Source organism: Phocoena phocoena, chromosome 9, assembly GCF_963924675.1.
Source record: "Phocoena phocoena chromosome 9, mPhoPho1.1, whole genome shotgun sequence".
Lineage (NCBI taxonomy): Eukaryota > Metazoa > Chordata > Mammalia > Artiodactyla > Phocoenidae > Phocoena > Phocoena phocoena.
Window position 1 is genome coordinate 45,323,684 of NC_089227.1, and position 7,612 is coordinate 45,331,295.

The following is a 7,612-nucleotide window of genomic DNA, read 5'->3' on the forward strand; positions in this document are numbered from 1 at the left end:
ATATCAGGTGGGGGTAAGTAGAATGTAGAAAAATGAAGCAGATTCAAAACATATGAGAAGAATAATCACTCCTACCATTTACTGAAATAAACATTATGATGTTCCAAGAACTATGCTTTTTACATATCTTCATCTAGTTTAGTTCTTACAATTTAAATAGCCAAATATTACTAGCCACATTTTGTAGAAGAGGCTTGTCATTGTTCAACGTCATCGCTAATAAAAGGCAAAACAGATATAAATCCAAATTAATCTGACTACAAACCAACACCCTATACTGTCAAATATTGCAATTGCACCTGAGAACCATCTGTGGGGATTGAAAAAAATACAGGGCTACCCTGGTGGCTCAGTGGTTAAGAATCTGCCTGCTAATGCAGGGACACAGGTTCGAGCCCTGGTCCGGGAAGATCCCACATGCTGCAGAGCAACTAAGCCCGTGCGCCACAACTACTGAGCTCACGTGCCACAACTACTGAAGCCTAGAGCCCGTGCTCTGCAACAAGAGAAGCCATCGCAATGAGAAGCCCACGCGCTGCAATGAAGAGTAGCCCTGCTCACAAAAACTAGAGAAAGCCCATGCACAGCAACAAAAGACCCAATGCAGCCAAAATAAATAAAATAAATAAATAATAAAATGAAAAAAATACAGGTGTCTGTGCCCCAATCTAGTATCACATCTCAATAAACATCTCAGTGGGTGGAGTTGGAACATATGTATTTTGGAAAAGCACCAGATAATGTAAAGCCCTGTTCTTGACTGTCTCCTGAGTGTCTGTCAAGAACCTTAGTTTAACATGTACACAACAGAACAAATCACTTTCCTTTCAAACTGCCTCCTCTTCCTATTTTTCATATTTATTAATAATATCACCATCTTTATGAATTTAGGAGCCAGGTCTATTAGTCTGGGCCAAATCAGGAGACATAAACCACACAGTAATGGGAAAGTTTAATATAAAAAACTATTAAGTATAAAAGGGGATAGAAGTAACAAGAGATGGGCTAGGAAGAAGCAAAAGAACTGAAATGAATCTAGGAATAGCAGATATAAGGAGCAGCCACCACCGCTGGGGCAGAGACAGAGCACACAAGGAAGGGCCCCCACCCCCTTCCAGGCTGAGACCTGGACCTTGTTAGAGGGGGCACTGCCAGCTCCCTGGGTGGCAGAGAAGTCACTGGGGTGCAGTGCTGGCTAACTTGCCAGAAATCAGCTCTCTAGGGTGCCAAAGAAAGCTGTTCACAAAGAGGTGTGTCCCTGGAGGCATTCTGCTACAAAACCTTCTGAGGGGGATGACTGGGGAAGCTGCTGGCTGCTGGGAGCTGCCAGGTACTGGGGAAGCTGCATGTGACACAGGAGCAGGTGCTGGAGAAAGACACACAGATCACCAGAATCAGGAAGCAAAACGCTTTCCTCCTGTGCCCTCTACTGACAAAGCCTAAATCATGCAAAGGAAAAATATTTAAAGGGCCAAGGTCCATTTCACAGAGTAGGCTTTGGGTGAATTTGGAGCTGAGCGGCTATAAAGGTCTAACTGGTGCACAGGGAACCATCCCACCTGCTCCCCCTCCCTCATCTTCCCATGTGGTTGGTACCGCTTCCTGCAGAGCTTACCCTGGAAATGTCTGGGCATCCCCACAGCTGAAATCATCGTCTTTGCCTTCTCACTGGTCTCCAGCTTACCAACAGTTCACATTCCAGCTCTCCTTCCCACTGCTTCCAGAGACATTTTTCTTGAAGTAAAAAATGCATCTACTGGTGGACTGTGTCAGTTATTCCTCTATGAACTTGTACAGGATGCACATGAGACCAAGAGGTATAGTCCTAACTGGTCTAAAATGACAGCAAATGAGTATGGCAGTATAATACTGTATCTGGCAATTAGAAATTCTCTTCTTGAATTTTCCATCCTGTTTTTTTTTAACCTGTTGAATTATGGGTTGAAAGCAGTCAGTACACTAAGGAATTATGAGAGATAACCGCTGGGGTGGAAAATTAAGGATCAGAAGTTTACCTTCTCAAACCTGTATTTCAAATACTAAAAAAGAAGTCCTTTTAGACCCTAGATTGAAGAGGTGAGAAAAAATATGACTGTCATTTGGGTTATTGACTAATAACCCACTTAATAATTAGTAGTGAGTTCTTGAAATGGACACTGCCCTGAAGGTGTTTATACCTGGGCAGAGCTGCCTTCTCTATGAAGCATAGTGCTAAGGACCCACAGTGATAATGTTTTCATTTCTTTTAAAGTCAGAAAAAAATGAGCATCTAGGTCAAAGAAAATATTTTAACATAATATTAATATATTTGTCTATATACCAACACAATTGTAAAATATAAATTTTAATATTTTTTACAGAGGGAAGTATCCACAAAGGCAGATGTGCTCAGGGCCGTTGAAAGTCATTATGTGGATCCACATCTGGGGGCTCAGACCTAAGCTGGGAATCTAGTTCAGTGTTTTCTAATCTGTGGGCCATGGGCTCATAATTACTGCTCTTGTAGTATTGTTTGTAGACTAATAATCTCTGAAAAACAATTATGTGTGCCTTTATGATGAATATGATAGGAATTTATTTTAAAGTATTTCTAAAGTCATCCTTTCGTGTATTTTCTCAACAATAATTACCAAGAGAATAGCTACTATGATGTAATATGTCTGGAAAGGGTCCACATAAGTTCCCTGGGAGAAAAGCTTACTATGCCCTAATGTATACACTGGGAGGAAAGCCAGCTGGGGTCTTTGACTCTGACTGCCTGGGCTCCTACTGGATATGTCCTTTATACCATTATTTGGTGCACCAGAAAGTTATTTTGGGAGGGTTTGAGTGGGCTGGTTGCTAGAGTGTTCTTGTAACCAGGAGAAATGGGGCACTGGGGAATTCATGCTGAGTGTTCTGAGCAGAGAGGAACACTGACTTGCTCTAGGCAGATTCCACTGAGGGAGGTTGGGCAGATGGACCATCCCTGTTACCTTTGGAAGCGTAGTGATTTAGTGGATATACTGTGACCAGCTGGCTGTTGATGAGCCCTGAACAAGATGAAGCTTATGTGGATGCTCTTGAACGATGCCATCCGAGACTGGAATACACGTGCGTTAAAAGTTGGAGTCCAGGTGGCTGGGTAGACCATGGAGATGGAAAATTTTGTTTGGCTAACAGTGTATAGCCCCAGCCCCGATGGAGGATAATGCAGGGTATACTTTTAGGCACGTGGGTCAGGAAGTCTGTTTGAAATGGTCATTGTATCTAAAGGGCATTCAGAGCCAGGGCTGGTATAGCAGCCCCCAAGGCTGCCTGTCCTGTCCTTGTCCTGGATGCAGGATTCACAGGTGGTTATATCCTAGTCTCTAGGGTCTAGAGAGATACCTGTTACATGGGCACCACCAAAAGCTTCTGAGAGTGTAGTGTCTCACTTAGACATGGTGAAGGTGGAGGAGGCAATGGTAGGGTTGGGGGCGAGGACGCCTACTATCGGTCAAAGCCTAGTCAGTTGTATTTCCTGATAAATCCCTCTCAGCTCTCCATCTTGCTCAGGAGTCCACGAAGTCCCTTGGATATCATCAAGCTTCAGCCAAGAGTGGGTAACCTTTGCTGCCAGCCTGGGGGCTTGCTGGTTGTCCTGATGTAGAGAACTTCCTGGAGTGGGCTTCCCTCTCTTCTTCCCTGGAGGTCTGGTTTCCTAGTGAGGGTGTCTGCTGGGTAGTTTTGGCTCCTGGGAATTTATCATAGTAAAACTGCATCCCTGTGTTGGATTTCTTATTTCCTTGATGATTATACAATTAATCAACATTTATTGAGCCTTTACTGTATGCTGTGTGCTGAAGTATACTGGAAAGGGTTCTAGAACACTGGCTCTGGAGTCAGACTGCCTGGGTTTAAATCACAGCTTCTCTACGGTTTACTGATGTGACTTTGAACAATTTATTTAAGCTCTTTGGGCCTCAGTTTCTTATTCTATAACATGAGTATGATTATAAAGGCTTCCTTCTCATTTAGTTGTTGTTGGGATTAAATAAATGAATACGCACATGTGCATGCAGAGATCAGTGCCTAGAAAAGAGGAAACCTTCAGGAAGCACTGGGAGAAAATGAACAGGTTGGAGTGATATGACCTGGTTGGGGTGAAGAGGTAGCTGGCTATTTCAGAGTAGGTGGCCTTGGCTGAGGTAGTGACATTAGAGCTTTGAGTTCATGATATAAAGGAACTGGTCATGCTGAGATCTGAGGGTAGAGTGGTCCAGGTGGAGGAAACAGCAAGAGCAAAGACCTAAGGTGCAAATAACCTTGAGAACTATGGGGAAGAGAGGATTCCAGTGTGTTAGCAGGGATGGATATGAGATGATGTCAGACAGGAAGGTAGGCAGGGACCAATTCACATAAAGCTTGAGGGGTTTGCATTTGGTTTGAAGTGAATGAAACACTTAAAGGGTTCTGAATGGGGAAGCACCATGATATGATTTGTGTCCTTGTGAAATCACCTTGGCTGCTGTGTGGAGCTAAGGTGGAATGAGAGAGACTGGGACCCCTGATTCATAAGCTCATGGGATCAACACTTGTTCACTGTTCTCTCCTGCTTTTTAGAGACAGTCCCACCACTGAGTGCCCCACTAGATGTGTATGGCTTCCACTCATAGATAGAGACTCAGCCATACAGGGCAGTCCCTTTTTTTGTCATTATGTACTATTCTCCCTAAGTCACCCGCAGCCCCTTCACTCTCTACAGGCAATGCTGTCTTCGTGGAAACAGAGGCCTTAAGGGTAAACTTTTGGAACCAAGTTTCCCTCCTTTTCTAAAAGCAGAGGTTTACCCATTACCTCTTACCCTAACGCCTTGCTGTCTGTTCCTGGAGAAGTAGAATCTGGATCTCTCTCAAGTAATCCTTTAACATTTGAGACCATGGGTAAGGTACTGGTGTCCTTGAAGCTTTCATTCTGGAGATGGGAGACAGACAATAAACAAACCAGCAAGATGACTCAGATGTCAATAGAGCTGTGAAGGCAAGAGAGGTGGAAATTGACTGGGGGGAGGGGGAAGAGCTACTTCAATTGACAAGGCCATGGAAGGCCAGTGTCATGGAAGAAGGTGACATCGGAGTTGAGATGAGAAAAACAGGAAGATGGGGAAGATCATGAGAGATAGCACTCCAGGGAGAGGGAATAGCAAGTGCAAAGGGCTTAAAATGGGAATGAGTCGCCTTGCAAGAGGAAAGGAAAGGTGACCATTGTGCTAAACTTGGTAGCCAAGGGGGAGTGTAGAGGGCGATAAGGTAAGAGAGATAATCAGGGGTCCATTCACTAAAGCTGCATAGATCCAGGGTAAATAGTGAGGGTTGTATTTTTTTTAATTATTTTTTAAATTTTTATTTATTTATTTATTTATTTTGCGGTATGCGGGCCTCTCACTGTTGTGGCCTCTCCCATTGCGGACCACAGGCTCGGGACGCGCAGGCTCAGCGGCCACGGCTCACGGGCCCAGCCGCTCCGCGGCACGTGGGATCTTCCCGGACCAGGGCACGAACCCGTGTCCCCTGCATCGGCAGGCGGACTCTCAACCACTGCGCCACCAGGGAAGCCCGAGGGTTGTATTTTAAATGCAGTGGGAAACAGCTGAAGGTTTGAAGCAGGAGAATAGTATCTGATTAACATTTTTTCAAAATTCCTTGGCTAATGCTACAGAGAATCATTTCTCGGAGGAGTAAGGTGAAACCAGGGCACTAATTAAGTGGTTAGTAGTACAGGAGGGAACTGATAGCAATCTGAACCAGAGTGGTAGCCATAGAGAGACCAGAGAAGAGGTAAATGGACTTGGGATTTAATTTGATAGGAGAACTAAAATAATTTATTAATGGAGTAGATTTGGGAGGGGAGGGGAAAAAAAGTATGTGGAATGACTCTCCCCCCACACACCTTTTTTTTAATTGAACCAAATTATTCCTTGCTTTGCACTAGGGTCTTCTTGTTTTGAATTTAAGCTCCACTCTCTTATGTTATACACGTCTTACCTTATAAATTAAGGTAAAGTCACTCCCTGCATATTGCCATTATCCTCACATCTCTCTTCATACTGATGACTAATCCATGGGCAAATCCAGGGTTGATTTTTAGCTCTGTCGCCAATACTCAGTGAAAACTGGGATGATATTCAGCTCTTCCCTTGCTTGTTAAAACTATTACCTCCTCGGCTTCAGGTCTCCAGCCTCTCCTCGTTTTCTCACCTCTTCCCTCTCATTTGACTGTCTCTCTAGTCTTGACATCCAGCGATCCCTACTTTGATTTTTCTCTCTTGTTTCTCAGGATGAAGATCAATTCTCCAATTTAAGTAGCATGGCTTCAACTCCTGGACATTTCTGATGGTTTGAAAATTTACATAATAATAATTGCACTCAACGTTGATCATGCCATCGTCACGTGCTGGCACATCTCTCATCCCTAAGTGCGTGCTGTATCGTTGTATCTCTACTGTGTACCACTGTCCCTATATTCAAATGAGGGAACAGATTCATTATGGTTAGGGATTTTGCCCAAGCTGACATAGTCAGCAAGTCACAGACATTGGTTTTGAACACAGACGCATCTGAATCCTAAATTGTCACCATAACAACTGTGGTCTACTGCCTTCCAAAATTCCTGCTCATTCCAACTCTACCCCTCCCCCCAAACTCAGCAACACAAATACCTCCTCTTTTGTATGTATTTTGCTTCACAATTCTATCTTTCACACACTCTCTAAATCTAGAAATGTCCTGACTCCTTCCTCTCCATTATCCCCTGTCAAATTGGTCTTCACGTTCAGCAGCATTTGGTTCATGGCAAGGATGTGTTGCCGACATCATCTCATGCTTCCTAATGGATTTTCTGGGCTGGTCTTTCCACAACCTATTCATCCTGCACATTGTCACCAGATCCTTTTTAATCAATCTGATTCTGTCATTTTGCTTAAAAACCTCTCTTGGCTCCCTGAGTCCTTATTGCCTACCAATTTCCATAGCATTCATCCAGGGTCATTAATGGTTGGCCCCACCTGTATTTTCTGTTCAGATTGTCTCATGTGTATGTGAATAATTATTTTTTCAGATGTATGTAGATGCTATATAAGGAACAAACTCCAGATTAATTTCAAAGCATTACTAAATTTATAGTGACTTTTTATTATTGTGAATTTCTCACTCAATGAGATACTAAAAGTACAACTACCTTCAATTTTTTTCATGTTGAAATGAGTGTCTCACAAGTAAAAGAAAAGGCTGGGATCCACTGATTAGTTCTCCTTTTTGATTGATCATCATTTCATAAAAGCTTTCTTTGGGGTTTTAGAACTTAATAATTTTAATGACATGATTAGCTATTGTAGTTCCAAGGCTGTTGACCCTGTAGCCAAGGTCATACCTGGACTGAATAATAATTGGCATGGACCTGGGTGTGCATGGGGTTACTAGCCCTAGGATCTTTACAGAGAAGGGAAGAATTTAATTTTTATTTTTAACAGCTCATTAGAAAGAACTTTTAAATGCATCCATCCTTTATGGTAGGCTTCACTACAGAAATGGGAATGAAATCAAGGGGAAAAAGTGATATTTTGATTTAATAACGTATCTAGTGCAATTTGGTC